Source organism: Triturus cristatus, chromosome 8 (genome assembly GCF_964204655.1).
Source record: "Triturus cristatus chromosome 8, aTriCri1.1, whole genome shotgun sequence".
Taxonomy (NCBI): Eukaryota; Metazoa; Chordata; class Amphibia; order Caudata; family Salamandridae; genus Triturus; species Triturus cristatus.
Window position 1 is genome coordinate 1014616994 of NC_140591.1, and position 22636 is coordinate 1014639629.

The window sequence follows — 22636 nt, forward strand, 5'->3', positions numbered from 1 at the left end:
TCCCTGCCCGCAAGGGCGGATGTTAACCTAGCCCAATTTTCATTGCCCCACTCAAGCTTGGCATGGTGAATTAACTGCCGATAGACTTGTCTCCTGTGTTGGATGACATCCCTATTTACATTGTTTTTTAGTGCATCCAACAATTCACTCTTTGCCAATCTACATGCCCTATTATACCATGGATACTTTCTACATGGCCTTTTCCCACAAAGGACTGGAGGATTTAAAATATCTATTAAACTGATGAATAGTGCTTTATTAAGTTCACCCAGTTTTTCATAGGAATCAGGAAAGGATTGTTGCTCAATAAGAGTAGCTACGTCATCCAAAACTGGGTTAACCCTAGCATAAACTTGAGATAATTCCTCTGGGTTACTAATCAATTTAGCCCATCTTACTCTACGTCTGTTGTTAGACAGGACAACTCTATTGGATAAAACAGATTTGGATAGGGATAAAGAATCACCCATACACAGACCAGGTAAGCAAAAATCCAATATCAGGGGATTATGATCACTCTCTCCCCTAGATATCACCTTAAAATCAAGGACTCTATTGCACTCCTTACACTGAACAAAAATGTAGTCTAGTCGAGCCTCTCTCCCTGGCTTATTATACGTAGGCCTAGAAGGATTATCAGATATTGTTCGACCATTACACGCCCTGATCGAATGGGCCATCGTTAGGGAAGTGATTTGAACGGCCAGGAGAGCCCAAGACATTACCATTGGGCCGACCACATGTGGGATTTTCCTTAAATCGTCCTCCTCCTGATTTATAGCATCCAGCAGCCCCTCAAGTGGTTCGAAGTGGGAATTAAAGTCTCCTCCGACAACGAACATAGTACCCTCGGGCATCTTGGTTGAAACAGTTAAGAGAATCTATTTTTAGTGTAATACAAGAAAAAGAATTGTCTGAAGATAATAGAATTAGAGAATCAACCTGCTAAATAATTAATTATTTTATTGCACCAGGTCGAAGTATAATTCGAAGCATATATTTTCAATGATACATTTTGCAAAGAAAGATAATCAGATTTACTAACACTTGATTTATAAATGGAAGCAATGGAGAAGTGGGCTATTTCTGCAAAAATATATGGAAGTGTAGTTACAGGATCATCACTATACATGAGAATATAATCTACGTAAACAGGAAATGTACTTCATCATTTCCAAATGTAAAATATTTTCTTTAGGGTTTCTGATGAAATCAGGCTAAAAGTGGTTCTAATGATGAAGCAAAAATAAGTGGAAATAATGGGCAATGCTATCTAATACCTCTTTTGGTTGGGAAAGAAAGGTTTTATGTCTTATTAAAATACATAGAAGCTCTCCAAAAACTAAAAATAATGAAATTCATTTTCTAAAAGAGGGTCCCAGTCCATGCCAGTCACCAGATCCTGATATAAAACCCCATTCAAGCAAGGCAAAGTCTTTTTCAGCATCCAAAGTGACAGCCACTTGTGAAGAGTTGGAATGTAAGTATCTTGCATCTGGATCTGAGCGGGAGGCGGAGGAGGCAGCGGGGGAGAAGAAGGACGGCTGGGGCTACTGGAGGAAACTGATTGCAGAGTTTAACTTCACCCGGCGTCCGATGACCCTTCCCAGACACTGGCATAAATTTCAAGTTGACTGAGTGAGCCCGTTTTTGCCGTCCTCACCTAGCCATGACATCACCACACGGGAGCCTCCACATCAGAGGAGCCCACTGAGCCCGTGAGCTCGCCCCCTGCAATGAGGATTATCGCCCCTCCACCATCCGCGCTGCTGCTTGGAGGTAGGTGACTACACCTCCAAGCAAACCTTGCACCGGGGATGCCGCCACAACACAAGGGACTTGCCAGGAGGGGCAAAAGACTGCCCAGGGCTCCCGTGGCACGGGAGCCCGTTTTCACCATCCTCACCTTGCCCTGACATCACCACATGGGAGCCTGCACATCAGGGGAGCCCACCTAGCCCGTGAGCTCGCCCCCTTCAACGAGGATTATCACCCTTGCACCTTCCGCGCTGCTGCGGGGAGGTAGGTGACTACACCTCCCAACAAGCCTCGCACCAGGGATGCCGCCACGACAGGAGGGACGCGCCAGGAGGCGCATATTAATGCCCAGGGCTCCCGCAGAACGGGACGTGCACGGGCAGCACCCGGGCGAAGCCCGGGCCAAGTACGGGCCCGTCCTGTGACCGTCCTCGACAGGACCCCTGTTTGTTAGGACCCGTGACTTGGCAGTATTAGCTGGGTAAGACTTTTATTGTTCCCTGTGCCTCCTTTTTCCAAGCCTCTCCTAGCGAGGATCTATTATCTCCATCACTGGCTCGAACTGTGCACTTTTGAACTCCAAGGACCAGCAGACTGACCCACCCTCACCCCATTTAGCGAATAAATGGGTTGGGCAGGACAGTGCGGGGGAGGTAACGGGGTTGTTAGTATCTTGTTCCATTTGGTAATTCTGTTTTTTTTCTTCCAAGTTGCTAAATTAATCGCAGGTGTATATATCAGTCACTTGTCGTTTAGACCAAGGGCGGACATAAATGAGGTGTTTGACCAGCAGGAGGCTACCAAATGGGGAGGAGGGCAGGCCCAGCCAAAACCACAAGTGCACCCCCATTGCCGCCATCACCAACAGCGATAGACAAAATGCTGCAGAGGGCAACAGGGGTGGTGGACACTGAAATTGAGTTAACGGAAAGGCGGTTATCACTCACACCTGATTTACTCATTCCACCAGCTGATGTGGCCATGACGCCAGATACCCCTCAAACCCAGTTAGATGTGCAACTCCTGCCACTTCCACTGGCTGTCCCTTACAAGAAAGTAGCACGCAAGAGTAGAACTTCCACGAGCATTCCCAAGAATGGAAAGGGTAAGCTACCATTGGAGCTTGGTCCCCCAAAAAAAAAGAAATGTGGCGAGGTCAATTCAGTCTGTATGGAGGTGGCAGAAGAGCGAGATCAGTCCCTAGGTAGAAGGCCGACAGACATAATAGACCCAACCTATCCGGCGTGGGCTCTGAATCTGATGACAGATCTGCAGAACAACTTGAGGGTCATTATCAAAGAAGAAGTGGCCCCCTTATTAAACGCCTTGACAGATTGGAGAAAGCACTGGCAATAGGGAAAGCTAGACTTATTGACATCCAAACTCCTTCTTCCAGCAAGCCGGGGAGAGGGATTGACATGGGCTGCCAGGTGGATAGCGTGGGTCCAACATCCCTGCCTGGGGTGGAGACACATGCCCACGAGGGTCCTTCCAACAGACAAGAGCCAGGGGATCAAAGTGATTTTATGCACCAGAGAGACAGGGGTGTTAGCCTCGAGCCCAGAGCTAGAAATAGGTCTTCCCCTCCCAGGCAGCGAGATAAACCCAGCACCCAAGATCAAGTTATTAATAGGAAAGTTAGTGGGCAACAGGCACAAGAATCCAGTGAGGGGAGACATGCCTACCCAAGCACAAACCTGCCCATGCTCCCCGTATGTAGCTGTCTTGACAGGTGTTCCGCCAATTGAACCCTACTCAAAGGAAACCCAATTTTAGCTGAGAAACAAATTTCTGTTCTGGCTGGCTAAACACAAGCATTTTGATTATGCCAGAGCAGGGGAGATATTAATGGTTAGAAGGGTGGGGTGGGTAGGTAACCGTAGAAAGAGCGAACTGGGCGAATGTGTAGTCATTAATTTTAATAACCCTAACACTGTCACTAATTTACTCAACACCTTCCCTAACTGCTATAATCCTCCAACAGGTATGAGTTTCCGCTCACTGGATTTTTTCTATCCACAACACTAATCATACCCTAGAAGTTGTGTATCACCCCTACTCCCACTAAAAAGTTCAGTGTTATTTCAGGAGTGTAGCTGGGATGCCCAAACTAGGTTCCCCCAATTCAATATCCCGGTGAACAACAGATATGGCTGCCTTGAGGAGGTATATTGACTGGTGGAGGGACCTCCAAAGGGTGTGGATCTAGATCCGGCTGGTCTCGACCTGATGGGTAAAGATGGTTGCGGCCCGAAATGTCCTAACAGGGGTAACAGTTCAATCCTCCCTCTTCGGATTGATCCGCTAGGAGGTAGGATAGAATCAAGCAGGACCCACGATCGTATTTCCACGGTTTTGCTGGGCTCTGCAAGAAGAGAAGGTCAATTGGGGAGGGCATCAGATATGCAGTGTGTGGTTCACACTGATGACCCACCACCTCACCATGCTAGTGTTTTTGAGGTTGCAAGTGGAGAAATAGGGTAAGTCAGTGGGATGAGGATACTTTTGTGGAATATGGCAGGTATCAAAAACAAACTGCCCTGCCCTGACTGGGGGGATTTTGTTGATGAACATGATATATGCTTCTTTCAGGAGACTTGGGCGAGGGAAGACTTCCAGCGGACGGGTTTTGCCCCATTTAACATTCTGGCAACCATGGGGAGGAGGGGCAGACCCTCAGGTGGGCTTTCTATCTGGGTAGGTACCCACCTAGGCTGTAGGGCGGAGCAGATGACAACACCCACAAACGACATCCAATGTGTCCTGCTCTCCTTTCCCTCAAAGACGACAATCGCCCTAATCAATGTGTATTGCCGCCCTGTTAATAACAGCCAAGAATCTGCCAAAATCGACCACCTAGGACATTTTATTCCTAACCTTGACCCGGAGATATGGTTGATTGTAGAGGGTGATTTTAATTGTCATTTTGAACCCCTTATTGACCCTAATCATTCTGCTTCCACTCTAGAAGATCTTTATTGGTCTATACCCGATCCCCTGACCACCCCTACTAAAGTATGGTCACCATTGGTAATGCAACTCAACTCACTCACCCTAGATTTATCACTCAGGGTGTGCAATGGATGGACTAAATCCGATCAGCCAAGTCAGCACACATTCAATAGAGCAGGTCAATCCTCCCTAATTGATTACAACAGGGTAGAAACGAAATTTTGGGATAAGGACCTTGATTTTTATATTACGCAGAGGCAGGACAGTGACCACAATACCCTGAATCTGACCTTAAAACCATGGGACCTTTGCATTGCTAAACTCCCTTCTACCACTACAAACGGGATAGGTTCATTAACCTTAACAAACAATAGAAGAAAGGTTAGATGGGGCTATATACAACAGTCTCCCTCCAAGCTGGCCAAAGTTTACCAGCTAGCAAGCCAATTATATCTAAAATGTGGAAGGCAATACAGGTGGAGGGGCCCAATGTGGATCTCAAAATGGTAGGGAAAATACACACTGAGCTAACCATGAAACTTGTGGATGTATTCTTCCCTGCAGTCCACAGGTGGAAAACTAACCAAAATAAATGCTCCTGGTTTAACGACAAATGCAGCAAGGCCAAGAAGGACCTCCTGGATGCGGTGAAGGTGAAGGACAGGACACTAATCAAACTTTCTAAGGCTAGGTATAAACGGACCACCAACCAGGAATTAGAAATGTGGGAAACTCTCAGAATTGCCCTTAACGACAAAGACCTGAAAACCTTTTGGGCAATAGTAAGCTCGGGCGACAGGGAAGGGAGATCGGCCATAGAGCCCAACATAGCGCCTGAAGTTTGGGAGACCCACTTTGGGTCCTTGTATGCCATTGGGGATGGTGGCCCCGTTAATCCCACTACTTTCAGTATGACAGCGGAGGACCATTTGGTGGGGTTCCCAGAGATTACCATGACTGAAGTGGGAAATGCCTTCAACAAGTTACACCGCAACAAAGTGCCAGGTTTAGATCAAATACCAGGGGACCTTTTCCGGGAAGAACCCAAAATATGGGTACCATACCTGTGTGCCCTATTTAATGCTGTCCTGAAGGGTTTGGATCCCCCTGATACCTGGCGTGGGGCGGAGATAGTGCCCATATTTTAAAAAGGTTGTCCTCTTTCACCCTCTAACTACAGGCCGATTAGTTTAATTGACATCACCCAAAAACTTCTCAGCCGGGTGCTTTTGGACCGTCTCCAGGGTTGGATGGAAGAAGAACAAATACTCAGGGGCAGATTTATATCGGACTTGCGGCACTTTGACGCCGCTGTTGCGTCACTTTTGTGACGCAGTGGCGGCGTAAACCCTGCGCCATGTTGCGCCCCATTTACATCGTAACGCATCTATGGAGATGCATCATGGTGTAAAGCCCTGCGCCACATGAAACCTGCGTCAGGTTTCATGTGGGCGTTTCAACTCAGGGGGGGCGTTCTGTCGCAGGAACGCCCCTGAAAAGTGACTCAGTGAAATCTATAAGATTTCACTGAGTCACTTTCCCCATGCTGATGCGTCAAAACCCTGCACCTGCTTGAAGCAGGCGTAAGGCTTGACGCACCATGTTAGGGATAGGAAAGGTTGGAACAGTGCTGGAGTTGCGTCGCGCTTGCGACGCAACTTCAGCACTGCGCCAACCTTACGCCGGCAGATGCGTCACGTATCTGCTTGTCCTTGCGCCACGATGCACCGCTTTGTAAATGCGGCGCAACTGCGGTGGCGCAAGGGCAAACTTGCTTGACGCATCTTCCCTGGCGCATCCATGCTGATTTGCAGGGATGCGCCAGGGAACATAAATCTGCCCCTTAGTCCCTACCAGGCCGGCTTCAGATCAAATATGTTAACCATAGACCAGTATTCAGACTACAACTACTTTTCTGGAAAATGGTGACTATAGAGGGTGGCAGCCTCTATCTTATATTTGTTGATCTGAAGTCGGCTTTTGATCTTGTCCCCCGGGAGAAACTCTGGAAGGTGCTGAGTGATCTTGGGATTCCTCCCTACCTTCTCAACATTATAGAGAGGCTCCACCTGGGAAATTTTGCCCAAGTACGCTGTGGAAAATACTGGGAACTTACTTCAAGTTTCCCTGTACAAAAGGGGGTCCGGCAGGGATGTGTTCCAGCTCCTACCTTATTTTGTCTTTTTATTAACAGCCTTGTTGACCATCTTGTAAATATAAAGGACAACGATGCTCCAAAGCTAGTATTGGGGAGGGTGCCTGCGCTGATGTTTGCTGATGACATCCTGTTACTTTCAAAAACATCAATGGGTATCCAGCGCAATCTTGATGGTTTCGCCAATTTCTCCAAGTTGCGAGGGCTAGAGATCAACTTAACCAAAACTAAATATATGGTCTTCAATCCCCCCAGCATGACTAGGCCAAACCCTTCCCTAAATGGCACTCCTCTTGAAAGAGTAAAGATATTTGACTACCTTGGAGTTACCCTGTTAGAGCACTTTGAATGGGGGCCCCAGCTGGCGAAAGCAAGACTTAGGCTAACGCAGTGGGCGGTATAATGAAAATGAATAGAAGCTCAGTCTTTAAACCAGCCGCCCCTGTGGTGGAAATCTATAAAGCACAAGCTAGGGGTGCCATGCTATACGGGGTGGAGTTGTGGGGGCATTGCCACCAACCTGACGAAGGATGAGAAAAATTTTATGCAGCTGCTTGTTGGCCTACCTCGTAGTACCCCCATTATTCCCCTCCGCATGGACATGGGTATCAGGCCCTTTGATGAAGAGATTGTCCTGAGACCCCTAACATTCTGGAGGAGGCTATGGGTGACCCCAGAGTTGTCCGTCTATAGGGCTGAGTTAAATGAGCTCCTGACCATCTGTTCTACCATGAAAATCCCCTCGTTTTGCCATATAAGGGATCTTGCCTTTAAGTTAGGCAAGCCGGCCCTCTGGAGAACTCACAAAGTATCATGTGCTATGATTTCTAGGCTAGAACTAGTTAAATGCTACAGACAATTTAACTTAACGTCTTTAGAAGAAAGTGCCACACGTGGTCACCTGACAGCAGAGTTTTTGTCTGTTAAAAACACATACAGCAAGGAACATTTTCTGGATTCTATTCAATCCTCTTTGGCCAGGATATTGTATGTGTAATTTAGATGAGGGACCCTCCCATTACTAGCGGTTACCAGCAAATGAGCTAAAGACCAAAAGGCGGATTGTCCTGCATGTAATTATAAGGTGGAGTCTGAAATACACGGGGTGTTCCTCTGCCCAGCCTATCTGTTGCCGCGCAAGCGTTGGCTAATCCACATTTGTAAGAACCTGGGCTTTGTGCACTGTGCAGAGGCTTACAGAGATTTAAAGCATGACACCCATCCACCAACAGTCTTTGCTGTATCCAGATTTTTAAATTGTATGTGGCATACCCGACGAGCTATCTTAAAGTAGTACTTTTGGCGAAGTAGAAATGTACTGAAAGTAGATAGGTTTATTAACTCTATCCATGCTTTGGGTTCACTGCTCTAGTCTCATATTTTCTGTTTTGTAATACTTTTAGAGCGCAGCCCTCCCCCAGGTAGCTGCTTTTATTTTCTTTTAATGGGCTGGAGATTGTATCACAAAGCTTTTTACTTCTCTGCTAGATTTTTAACTCCTGTGTGTCCAGCGGATTATGATTGTTCTAACATATGAATTTGGAAAATCTAAAACTTTTAACTATAAATGTATAATATTTGTTTTATTGCTACCTGCACTTTGATGGCCCTAGTGGCTGAAATAAAGTTATTGAATGAAATATGTTTTTTACCACTAAATAAATCAAAGGCTTCTACCCCTAAATTATTTGGAGATAATATCTGTCGGTTAAACTGAGTAGGTGTGGTTATTGGTTGAAATTAAATTGAGTAATAACACTGTCTATAGTTCACAAAAGTAACAGGATTATTCAAATGCTTGCTAATGAATGCTCCCAGCATAATATTAAAACAGAAGGACAAAGTGGAATATGTATGAGCTTTAAATGCTGTAGTATTACAAAACATTCTAGACAATGAGACAAGCTATGGTTTAGAAGTTCAGTGTACACTATACACATAACTCAGTCTGAAATAATAGACAAGGTCTTTGATCAACAAATCCTTTGATTGAGAACTCCTCTCCTCTGCTTTCAAAAGACTACAACATCATAGTGGCACTAAAGAAAGCAGTGCCTAAAGCCCTAGGCCGTAAGATGAAGAAAGAGGGGTGCACTAGAAGGCAAAAACATATTTTACAAAAGCAAATATCCCATCCTGATTCCCAGAATCTAGAGTGATTGTGTTTTGCTCTCACAACTGTGGTTTGCTCATACAGAACTTTGGTCAGTATGCTGGAACATATTTACTACAAGTGTCACATTTGTGGCCATACCTTGCAAATTCATTGTTTATCAACGGTCACTCAATATTCTTCTGGACCCCATTTTTGCTGGTGTTCGAATTCTATGCTCTGTGACATTTCTAATCAATGCCACAATGTGTGACTCTTGACCCATAAAATTATACTTGTGAAATTAGTTTGAGTTTCCTCTAACTACTACTTCACTGCTTATGTCTAATTTGTAAACATAGGGCAATCCTAAGTGGAGGCTGGTGACATTTGAAAGTGGTGAGCATTAATGGTAAGAAAATTGCTGCTGCCCTTATTGTTTGTGTGGCTTGAGTGCCTAATAGATTTTCCTAAAACCGCCCTCGAATACGGGAAGTCATCACAGGGTGTGAAGAGTATAGATGACGTGTGTGAAATGTCTGTCAACTTCAAAGTCTGACTACACCCCTTGGACGGTGACACTTCTACACTTTTCCCATCTGCTAAAATGGATAACCTGAACTGAGACCTGCCTGAACATGGTGTCTAAAACCGAATTCATGCAACAATGTGAAATAGTTAACTCATAAGCACGCATTCCCCTTTCAGCTGCTTTAACAGCAAAAATCTGTTTTACCAAACATGTGAATGTTTCATAGAGGAGCTCCACAAAAAGTCTCCAACGCCTCCATAAATCTCTTTAAAAGGAGGACAGTGAGCTATCGGAATTAATAGCCAGGACCAACATGGATGCAACGTGCCTATGATGATACGAATCTGCAGTAGAAACCAGTTAAATGGAGGTGATGTTGTTACCACACATCGACTTCCCGTTGAGTGCTGCAGAGGTACTGTGATTATGGGGGTGACTGGCAGTGTTTGGTCAGGTGTAACATTCGGAGCTAGCTCCAATCTGAGCATGTTCTGAGTATCATCTGTCTTCTGAATTGTACAAAGGTAATCAGGTTAGCCTGACGTGATCAGCTCACTTTGAAAATCCACTTTAAGAGTCACAAAACATACAGGGGCAGATCTATATTGGAGATGCTCCACTTTTACGCCGCCGTTGCGTCACTTTTGTGACGCAGCGGTGGTGTAAACCCTGCGCCACGTTGCGCCATATTTACATCGTGACGCATCTATGGAGATGCGTCACGATGTAAAGCCCTGCGCCACGTAAAACCTGCGTCAGGTTTCACGTGGGCGTGTCGACAGAGGGGGGGGCGTTCCATCGCAGGAACGCCCCTGAAAAGTGACTCAGTCAAATCTATAAGATTTGACTGAGTCATTTTCCCAACGCTGATGCGCCAAAACCCTGCGCCTGCTTGAAGCAGGCGTAAGGCTTGACGCACCATGTTAGGGATAGGGTAGGTTGGAACAGTGCTGGAGTTGCGTCGCGCTTGCGACGCAACTGAAGCACTGCGCCAACCTTACGCCATCGGATGCGTCACGCATCTGTTTATTCCTGCGCCATGATGCGCCGCATTGTAAATGCGGCGCATCATGTGTGGCGCAAGGGTAAACTTGCGTGACGCATCTTTCCTGGCGCATCCTTGCTGATTTGCAGGGATGCGCCAGAAAACATAAATCTGCCCCAGTGTTCGCTGCGACGGTAATTACCCACTGTAAAAGATTCAAGAATTGTACCTTCTGAAGCTGTAAAAATAGTATGCCTCTCTTTTTCAGTACTATTTGCAGCTCCACAGAATTTATTTGTGTAATATGTGCCTTACCTGTTGGCATTTGTAGACGCTGTGCACTGGCACTGTGAGGAACTTGCCGTACGTTCAGTATCAGCTCCAGAGCTCAATGAATCGTGGCCTAAACGCTGGAGCTTTTATGCCCAGATTAAATCACAGATGTAGTGGTGGTGAATGCGATGTCAAAACTTACAGATACGGCCATCAGTCAAGACCCTGTTCAAGTTGATTTTCCTTACAAAAGCCTACTCACGTACCCAATCCTGGAGATGCTCTAATGCTGTTTTCAGCATGACAGAAGTGTCAGGTTTGGTTGAAGCAGGCTCACCCGGCTCTCCCTTTAAGCCTAAGGATCTGTGTCTGCAGTCAGAAGTGCGCATGTCAACTTGGCCATTACAAGGCAGCTGTCTAATACAACATGCGCACTCTGTACTTTACGCTTTAGTTATGTCTGCTGCCAGGAATCATCCCCACCATGGCTCACATTTGAGCTAGAACAGCACATGGCATGGCACTTTATAAAAAAATGGTAATAAACCTTTTATTAATTTACATTTGCCCCTTCACCTTAAAAGAGAAACTGCCACTAGGTGTGATTATAATATTTAAATCAATATCTGCACCTAGGAAAATTGAAGCAAAATCCTTCAAACTTATTTCAGATTATTGATAGCATGAATGGAAATTAAGTATATTGATATGTACGTTAGGCTGCGCTTAGCCAGAACTGACTCAAAAGCATTTCTATCATGCATCAAACCTCCATAGGTGAAATAATCATCCTTGGCTGGGAGAGGTAACGACCCTGTCTTAGAAGACATTATCTGTCGCTGAGCCCAGAGAAGACAGAGGGGTGTTGACTGCTTGCAATTTACCAGGGATTAGCTATCTGGGAATAGACAGAAACAGTTGGCAGAACAAAGAATAACATTATTTTGACCATCCTAGACCGCCTAGTCCCAGTCACTGTGGTAGAGAGACCCAGTTCGGACACTGTCAAGTGGGAGGAGAGCTCATTTTAATAGGGAGTGGGTAATACATTGAAGATAGATTTGCCTGATGGCAGAAGGGCTTTGCCCATTTTGAACAGTGCACCTGGGTAGTTTTACAGTAAGGCAAAGAGGAAGTGCTGTATTGGTTATTGGGGGTACTATGGGAAAATAACTAGGATTGGGTGGCAGAATTTCTCCAGTAACTGGTCAGTGCAGAGGATAAATATGGCTCTTCAGCCATCATATCCTCATAACATTCCAGGACCTTGGAAATCACCCAAACCACAGAAGTAGGGACCGAGAGCAGAAAAAGGAGGACCAGTACCCATGCTCCCTAGAACACGTATGTAAAACACTAAAGGGTAGCTGTTCCTAAAGAGATTCCAGCCCATTGGGCTACAGATAGAGTGAAGGTAGGGGCAGTGAAAAATGTGGGGGGTAGAAAATACTTTGGTGTCAGGATGGATGTATAGTATAGGGTAATTTCCTTATTTTGAAAAGTTATTCTCCCACACCATGAAGGTGTTATGCTTCATCATTGGGCATTTTTGCTCCTCGTGGGGTTGGCACTTCAATACCCCACCAGTCAGTGAGTGGGCTATTTAGGGGAGATCTTTTTGTAAAAAATGCCATAGTGGTGAGTGCGGGTGTGTGGAGCTAGTGCAATAGTTAGTTAAAAATACCTCGGTAGTGCCCAAAAAAGCCTTTTTTTCCTGAGTCCACCGGGTTTGGTAAAAACAGAAACCAAACTGTGATTTTCCACAAATGAGCAAATTCAGTTTGGTTCAGATATGTGCAGCGACAGGGGTCATAGGGTCGACATGTTTCACGCCCTGTTGGTCCAGAAGGGATCCTTGGCATTTCATCAGGACCAGGTAGAATGTAAAGACTTGCCGTGCCTTCAGTTCCCAAATAAGGAAATTCCCCTATAATATACATCCATCCTCAGACCAATGTATTTTTCTATCTCCCACCTTTTTTATTCCCCCTACCTTCACCTTACCTTGGAAATCACCACCTGAAGTAGAAGGCCCAGGTGTATGAAGATTCTGTACTCCTGGTGGAAAAAGAGGAGTCACTGAAGGACTCCTAGCTCCTGCTGGCACCCAGGGGCAGACTGGAATGTCTCTTCAAGGGTCAGATGGTGGACTTCCTATTTCCCTCCTTCAAGTACCCAAGAAGCACAAGGACTCTTGACTTCAAGTGGGCACAGCTGACCACAGAGGATTGACTCAAGTAGAGATCTGGCTGGGGAGAGAGCTGTGGGCGCATTTACTATTAATTTAGGCAACGTGGCACAGCAAGGGAAATTGCTGCTCTGCATTACATGAAAAGGAAAGAGCAGAAATTCTCCATATTTACAAAGATATGGAATATTTCTGCTCTCTGCCTACTCTGGTGCATCGTGTGTTGCCTAATGCCAATGTCATTGCCAATGCAGGCACTCTTGTACCATGGTGCACGGGTGCCTGCATTACGGGCAGGATTGTTTTTGTGTAGGGGGATACCTTCCTGCACAAAAACAATCCTTAGAGGAATATTCCTCTTTCTGTGTGTACTGTAGAATGTAGCACATATGTAAAGAGGAACTAACAAGGAGAAATAAAGATATTTCTCTTCTCTTTATGCCTTTTTCAGGTAGGCGCACCATTCTGGCGCAAACCTAGGTGTCACAGGGGGAAGCGGACTGAAGAGCCTGTCAGCAAGGCCAAGACTGTGACCGACAACCTTTCCCCTTTTTCTTTCCCTCAGCAGAACGAATGGTTCCCTACAGGAGCACAGCCACTCATCACGAACGAAGAACCTGGCCTCTGTACCTTTAACTGGAAGGGATTTGAGGATAGCTCCGCCCCCAACAGTGACGACGAAGAAGGCCGGGCGGATATAGAGAGAGATGTCCAACCTTCAGTGTGCGCGGACACCGGAGCGAGGAAGGAGGTATACGAGCAGCGGAGCGAGAGAGTGTATTCAGTGTATTCAGCGAGCGGAGGAGCGGAAAGCGAGAAAGACACGGATAACATCGGGAGGAGGAGGGACGAGACGTGTGACGGCGGACGAGCGACGGAAGAGCGGAGGACGACGGCCGGAGAGGACGCAAGTCCCCAGCTACGAGAGCCAGGAGGCCACCGACCCCGTGAGCCGCCAGGCACGTTCCCGGAGGAGCGTGGCTCTCCAAGGTACGAGAGCGTCTCTCGGGCTGGGGAGGTAGAAAGGGAGGAGCAAACTAAGGGGACAGCTGGGCACTAAAAGGTAGCGTGTTGGTGTAAAACCCCATTCACACCCCTTCCCGAGCACCACTTCACACAAGGCCTGACCGAACGTGCGCCGAGTGTTCCCTCACCCCCTTCCTGAACAAACCAAGCCTAAAACAATTTACTAAGGGCTATTTCTTTCCTTTCTTTGAGCACTTGAGACCCCGGGGAAGACGCTCAACTCGACCCATACAGTACCGGAGCCCGGAGAGGAAGGACCACGGCGGGAAGGAGAGAGCACAGAGAAAGGACCACAGAGGCCCCCCTGCCTTACTATAGGCCCACCCCCATTCGTAAAAGACTGCATAAAGTAATAAAACCTTTAAAAACACCCCCTCGGTCTCCAGAGTTGTCGTATTCCTCACAACTGGTGGAGAACGCGGGCAGCTTAACCATCTGTACACCAACGATGGACTCGCTCATACAGCACCTGGTGAAGGGCCAGGATCAACTGAGTTGGGTGGTGGAGCAGCAGCTGAGCTCTGCACAGGCCGACGGGGAAACGTTCAAGACCACAGTAACCGCCCAGTTGGAGGGATTACAGGAAACTTTAAGAAACCCGGGGGTCGTGACACCCCATGAAGCCCGCTTGCATACACCAACGCCTTCAGGGATCTCCCTCCAAAAGTATACGCATGGGGAGGACCCGCACGCCTTCCTTCTCAATTTTGAGCGGGTGGCACGGGCGTGTGGTTGGCCACAGGAGAAGTGGCCGTTCTTTTTGGCCCCTTTGCTTACAGGGGAGGCTCAATCCGCATACCAGGTGGCCAACCCGGGAGGGGTAACCGCCTATGTCGATATCAAGAGGGTAATACTTGACCACCTAGGGTTGGATACCGAAGCCTATAGGGTCCGTTTCCGGAAAGAACGAGGAACCCTCGGGGGAAAACCCTAAAACATTGTTCTATAGACTCAAGATGGCAGCCGATAGATGGTTGACGCCGGCTATTAGTACTAAGGAAGAGATAATGGACAAAGTGTATCTCGAACAATACTTGGAAGCCCTTCCCTACGCCACCCAAAGGTGGTTGCGACAACACCCACGGCTCACCACAGAACAAGCCATGGAATTGGCTGCTACGTTTGCTCGAGCCCAGCCAAAAACGCCAATCTGGGAAACAGAGAAACTAAACCGACCCGCGGGGACCCGATACGAACGGAAGACTCGGCCAGATCCCACAAAGATAACATCCCCGAGACCAGCCGTTCCTACACCCAGGGGCCCCCAGTGCTTCGAATGTGGGGCCTGGGGCCACATTGCTCGTCTATGCCCTCAAAGAAAAGCGACAGAAGAGCCCATGGAGGTCGGCTATGTCCCCAGATCCATCCTATACACCGCTGAGCTGGGGAGTGCGTTTCACGTAAGTGTACGGGTGAATGGGAAGACCTTGCGGGCCCTACTAGACTCAGGTTGTCGACAGTCCGTTGTCCAAGCAGAATACATACGCCCCGATCAGATTCTCTCGGACACCCAGGTGCATGTCAGGTGTGTACATGGGGATGTCAAACCCTACCCAGTCACCATCATACCCCTGGGGTTACCGGAGGACTTAACCTGTTCCGTTAAGGTAGGGGTGTTAGAGGCCCTTCCAGAGGACCTTATCCTAGGTACGGATAACCCCAAGTTTTTAGACTTATTCACAAGGACCCTGGAAGAACAGGCTACTTCACGGCGCCAGAGTAACGCCCCTGCTGCCCCACTCTCTACACTGACATCCCCCGAGCCCTGGGTAATGGATCGCAGTTTTAAGTTTGCCCAGGCAAACGACGCAACGCTTGGTAATGCATGGGACCAAGCTCACCGTGAACAAGACAGCCCTAATCCAGTATTCCCCCGTTTTCTCATCAAAGACGGGTTATTATTATACAGACAGGGTAACCGGGACGAACCCCACCAACTGCTGGTCGTGATCAGATTATGTTTTTTTCGCACTCTCACTTAACAGCCGGACACATAGGGAGCGAAAAGACCACGCAGAATGTGCTTCGCCACTTCTTCTGGCCAGGGATTTATCAGGATATAAAGAGACATTGCCAGGCCTGTGACCTATGTCAGAAAAAGAACACTCATCGTCCCCCAGCAGTACCCCTACAACCTCTTCCCATCATAGGCACTCCTTTTGAACGGGTGGGAATGGACCTCATAGGACCCCTACCCAAGACCCATAGGGGAAACCAATATGCCCTCGTCATAGTGGACTACGCTACCCGGTTCCCTGAAGCTTATCCGCTGCGGGCCCCTACGTCCCGCCTCATTGCAGACCGCTTCGTGGAACTCTTCTCCCGAGTGGGGTTCCCCAAAGAGATTCTCACGGATCAAGGGACCCCGTTCGTCTTCCTCTTGATGAAAGAAGTGTGTACCCTTCTCCAACTTCGGCAGATCCGTACTGCGGTCTACCATCCACAAACAGACGGCCTAGTGGAGAGGTATAACGGGACACTAAAAGCCACGTTGAAGAAGATGCTAACCGTGAACGGAAAAGAGTGGGACCAACTCCTACCTTTAGCGCTTTACGTTATAAGGGGGCAAAGACAGAGCAGCCTCGGATGCTCCTCATTCGAGATGCTCTATGGACGTCAACCAAGGACTCTACTGGATATGACCAAAGAGGCATGGGAAAAAGAAGAAGGAGAACAAGAAAAAGGGATGCTCGAGTATATGAAAACCCTAAAATCCAAAATAGGAAAATTGAGGGACTTGGCCTATTCCAACTTGGAAAAAAACCAGAGGACCCAGAAAACGTACTATGACAAAGGCAAGAAATGGAGACGGTTGGAAATCGGGGACTGGGCTCTGGTACTCCTCCCCTCCTCCACCAAGAAATTCCAAGCCGAATGGAGAGGGCCCTATAAAGTAGTGAAGACCATAGGGAAAACGAGTTATCAGCTCCAACTCAGTGCCAGGACACGACAGACCTACCACATCAACCTACTAAAAAAATGGATTGGACCCCCACCAAGGCCAGCGCACTTGACTTTATCGATGCCTTCCCCTCCCTCCTCCACACTAACCGACCTAGTGGTGAATGATGACCTTACGGACCCGGAGAAAGGAGACCTGAGAACAACGTTATTACCCTTTGCTGACATTTTTTCAGACCAGCCTGGAAAGACCGACCTAACCGAACATCGCATTGAAACCTTGCCGGGTAGGACTATTAAGCAGCGTCCATACCGCATTCCGGCCGCCCGTAGGGCCGCCATTCAAAAGGAGGTAAAGTCCATGTTGAAATTAGGGGTAATAAGACCCTCAAGAAGCGAGTGGTCTTCCCCTATAGTCATGGTGCCCAAACCAGATGGGACTACAAGATTCTGTATGGATTTTCGAGCACTAATTGAAATCTCTTCATTCGACGCCTACCCCATTCCTTGTATCGACGAGCTCATTGAGAAACTGGGGACTGCCAAATATATCACCACCTTGGACCTCACCAAAGGCTACTGGCAGGTCCCCTTGCGGGAGGAGGACAGAAAGAAGAATGCGTTCGCCACCCCGGAAGGCCTATACGAGTTCACCGTCTTGCCTTTCGGCTTACATGGAGCCCCAGCAACCTTTCAGCACCTCATGAATCAGGTGTTGGGACAATATCAATCATTCTCCTCGGCCTATCTCGACGATATCGTGATTTTTAGTACGGACTGGGAACAACACCTACACCATCTAAGTACCATATTGAAAGCCCTACAACAATCCGGGCTACACGTAAACGCCAAGAAATCCCGGGTGGGATATCACAAAGTGAAATACCTGGGTTATGTGTTGGGACATGGCATGATAGAGCCCCAGATAGAAAAAGTCCGGGCAATAGCAGACACCCCCTTTCCCAAAACAAAAAAAGAAATGCGAGGGTTTCTAGGCCTGATAGGTTACTACCGTCGGTTCATTCCACAGTTCTCAGAAATAGCTACACCCCTCACGGACACCCTCAAACAAAACATCAAAGCCCAGTCCTTACTGACACCCTCCCCCACGATGTGGAAAGCCTTTAATGCCTTAAAAAGAGTGGTCACCACCAGCCCCGTATTGTCATCCCCTGACTTTTCACGTCCATTCATTCTCCACACGGATGCATCAGACTATGGCATTGGGGCAGTCCTATCCCAAGTAGGCAAGGAAGGGACCGAACATCCCATATTATACATTAGCCGAAAACTATTCCCAAGAGAGTTGAAATACCCAACGGTGGAAAAAGAATGCTTGGCAATAAAATGGGCTGTGGACAAGCTGAGATATTATCTAGAGGGCCGAACCTTCACCCTGTACACTGATCACGCCCCCCTGCGGTGGATGAGTCGCAACATCTCCCTTAATCCAAGGGTGATGCGTTGGTTCCTATCTCTTCAGCCCTTCTCCTTTTCAGTACAGCATAGGAAGGGTACAGAAAACCAGAGTGCGGATTTTCTCTCACGCAATCCTCTCCCCAATCGGGAGATTCCTAGGGGGGAGGTGTGTCACAGGGGGAAGCGGACTGAAGAGCCTGTCAGCAAGGCCAATACTGTGACCGACAACCTTTCCCCTCTTTCTTTCCCTCAGCAGAACGAATGGTTCCCTACAGGAGCACAGCCACCCATCACGAACGAAGAACCCGGCCTCTGTACCTTTAACTGGAAGGGATTCGAGGATAGCTCCGCCCCCAACAGTGACGACGAAGAAGGCCGGGCGGATATAGAGAGAGATGTCCAACCTTCAGTGTGCGCGGACACCGGAGCGAGGAAGGAGGTATACGAGCAGCGGAGCGAGAGAGTGTATTCAGTGTATTCAGCGAGCGGAGGAGCGGAAAGCGAGAAAGACACGGATAACATCGGGAGGAGGAGGGACGAGACGTGTGACGGCAGACGAGCGACGGAAGAGCGGAGGACGACGGCCGGAGAGGACGCAAGTCCCCAGCTACGAGAGCCAGGAGGCCACCGACCCCGTGAGCCGCCCAGCCACGTTCCCGGAGGAGCGTGGCTCTGCAAGGTACGAGAGCGTCTCTCGGGCTGGGGAGGTAGAAAGGGAGGAGCAAACTAAGGGGACAGCTGGGCACTAAAAGGTAGCGTGTTGGTGTAAAACCCCATTCACACCCCTTCCCGAGCACCACTTCACACAAGGCCTGACCGAACGTGCACCGAGTGTTCCCTCACCCCCTTCCTGAACAAACCAAGCCTAAAACAATTTACTAAGGGCTATTTCTTTCCTTTCTTCGAGCACTTGAGACCCCGGGGAAGACGCTCAACTCGACCTATACAGTACCGGAGCCCGGAGAGGAAGGACCACGGCGGGAAGGAGAGAGCACAGAGAAAGGACCACAGAGGCCCCCCTGCCTTACTATAGGCCCACCCCATTCGTAAAAGACTGCATAAAGTAATAAAACCTTTAAAAACACCCCCTCGGTCTCCAGACTTGTCGTATTCCTCACACTAGGTTTACAAATCTTTGTAAATCTGTGCTTGAGTCAAAATCCATGGATGGCTTTATGGAAACACCCAGGCTCCATTCATTTAACACCTACCCAATGTAATGCACCACAAGGCAGCGCTTTTCACAGTATTGCTTTCCTTTGTATTTACTAAACCACACAAAGTGGCTTTGTGTGGTTTAGTAAATGCCACCAATGTTTTGGGTGGGGCTGTACCACAAAAGTAACACGACCCTGATGCACAATTATAGTAAATCTGAGCTCTGGTACCAAAAAGCCTGCCTTGAGTAGTTAAATTAAGGATTGCATCACTAACTAGAATATACTTTCCCAACAGGTGGAGAAAAGTGGAATGTGTTTTCCACCTGTGGAGAACCTGGAGAAGGTGTTGAACCTTGCCCAGGAAGGTTAAGCTCAAAGGAGTGAAGAAAACCAGGTTAATCCTGCTCAGAGATTTTTGGCATGATGGAAACACATTCAGCAAGACTGCAATTTAAAGTTATCCTTCTTCGGTACATCTGCCCAGCAACAGCTTCTAGGCTTGCCCTACTGGAACATTTTAGCATCCCAAAAAGTGACTAAGGGCCTAATTACGAGTTTGGCTGTGCTGGAGTGGAGCACCATCCGGCGGTCCGCTCCCACACTGCCAAACCAGTGATCGGACTGCCTGCCAGATTGCAAGTTTGCTCATGTCTGGCGGCGGTTTCCGTTGGTCCCGTGGCAGTGCCTCTGAAAATGGGCACCACAATGGGAACACCAAAAACAGTTCCTGCATGGCATGGACTCTAAAGTCCATGCCGTGCAGGAACTGGGGTGCATGCACACTGGCGGAAACATGTTGTGCTCCCCTGCATGCATCCAATTTCACCTGGGCAACCTTTGTTTCAGGACCACCAGCCTTTTAATGGAGGAATGACCTCCATGACACCACTCGCGGTCATGAAACTTGTGATATGCATGGCAGTGCTGCAGCGGCATCACCAGCATATTACTGAAACCCCGGCTGCTGCACCCCCACCAGGTGATGGTGGTTCACTGGCAACTGTGGTGTTGCAATAGCGCCTGAACACCTATCTCATATTGACTGCCACCATGGCGCCCCCGTGAGTCTGGCTGTCATCGAACTGCCAGACTTGTTATAAGTCCCTAATTCTGAAAGTAAATCTTTGGGACTGGGCAATGTTGAAAATCCATCTGACCAATGAAACACACTTGGTCACCATGAGTTTCAGCTTGGCTCCTCTTGGAGCTTTTGACACAACAAAATGATTCCCTTCAGAGGAAGATCAAAGATGATGTATATTAAAGGGATCCTGGCTGGCCACATCCTTGGACCTTGCACCGCTGTTTGATTTGACTTACATTTTAGAGACTAAGATAGAAGGTACTTTGACCAGGATGACAGACTTCATGTAGTTGATCTTTGCTCTATTGAGATCAGCCTGAAATCTTGCTTAGGTACTGGTCATTTGGAAACTATTATTGTCAATTGTCCTATACATTCTTCTAGATGCTTTCTGTCTCAAATTAAAAAAAAAACGCATTACTGATTCCCACCATCTTATTTGATTGATTGTCAAGTCTTTTTGCTCATATTTTGATCTGTTTTTCTAAATTAGTATGAGGAGTTCTGTTCCTAACTTTAAATTTGTTGCTACAGCAGGAACTTGACACACTGTCTTCCGAGAATTGCCTCCTTCTTGGTTCAGAGTTATCAGGGGTTGAGCAGAGATTCTCTCAGAACTGAGTTCTGACCTCACCAGGTTGCTTTTAGTAAGGTGGTAGGGATCACCTCCTCCTAAATTAATTAACCAATTCTGACACTTAGAGAAATAATCTATAACATTTTGTGAACACGTAAATGTGTACAAGTGTAGGGTAATTCAAACATTTGTTTTGTAGATTCCCACACAGAAAATGCTTGCAATTGTATTCCTGTCTGGATCAGGGACAAATGCAGTTTCAGAGTGGGAAAGAAATGGTAACACTGCCAAAATGTATGAGCTGATTAGAAAATCAAATCTATTATATTTCTGCTGTGGAAAGAGTTTCTCAAGTGAACACTCCTGGACATCTGTAATTGTCATAGATTCCCATAAGTACATTCAGTATCATTATAAGTTGCCTGGAGCCTTAGGCTAGGGGAGAATTACACTTCTGGCAGCTACAAGTGGTCTCTGGACATAAAATTAAAGGGTCTGTAAATACCAGACTCAGTTTTAATGGGTGCAAATCTGTACCTGTGAGAGTTGTAGCTAGAGGTGCAGGGACTGTGAAAAGAGGCACAATCTGGCCTCCACCTGTTCTCCTCAAGATAATGGGACGGCCCAGATAACACTCCCAAAGCCAGGCCACAAGCTGACAGACTGCCTACCTGCCCCCCATTACTGCTGACCCACTCCAGAGGTTTAACTAGTGATCATCATTAATTTAAGGGGAAAGCCAGATGGAATCAAAACATTTTTCTAAATGAACAGTGTAAAATAACAAATGTTTGTTACACCAGCAAACACATTAAATATTGTCAGCCTTGTGTGATATCTTCAGTAAGTCAGTCCTGGCTTTTTTAGTCATCATTGCTTTGTATATCTGAATACTCCTGTAACAGGGAAAGAGACTGTAAAATCCGGAATGCAGTGCTGTTGGTTGAACTGCCAGACTTGATTGGAAATTTCACATTCAACATAGGTCCATTCGACATCTCTAGACGTTAACAAATGTGGTTTTGCTCCTATGTTTAGTGTTGTTAATGCAGGGAAATATATTTTGACACTACATTCATTCAAAATAATTTAGTTAGGTTCAAACAGTGTGGGCTAAGTTAAGGCAGTTTCTGTCACAGTTTTGGGTTGACTGGTGTCTTAAGTAGTTGACGATCTGAAACAGCCCTATGATACTAGCTTAGACAATGCTTGTCAGAGTGATCTTCAAAGTTTGTGCTACTTTTATCTGTAAACATAGCAGCATTTGTTGACGTAGCCAAAGTAAAACAACATAACCCAAAAACATACACAAAGCAACCTATTAACACTATATTAATAAGCAATAACAGGGCACGACACATCTACACAGCCAAAGACGAACAAAACACAATAACCACATGTATTGATCACTTTATGTGATATGGCCCCATGTACTGAATTAAATTTGAAAATGAAAAGCCATGACTATGTATGGGGAACCATTAGCACATTGGAAATTTACACCGGTTGGATTCCCTGTTCACCGCCGACATTG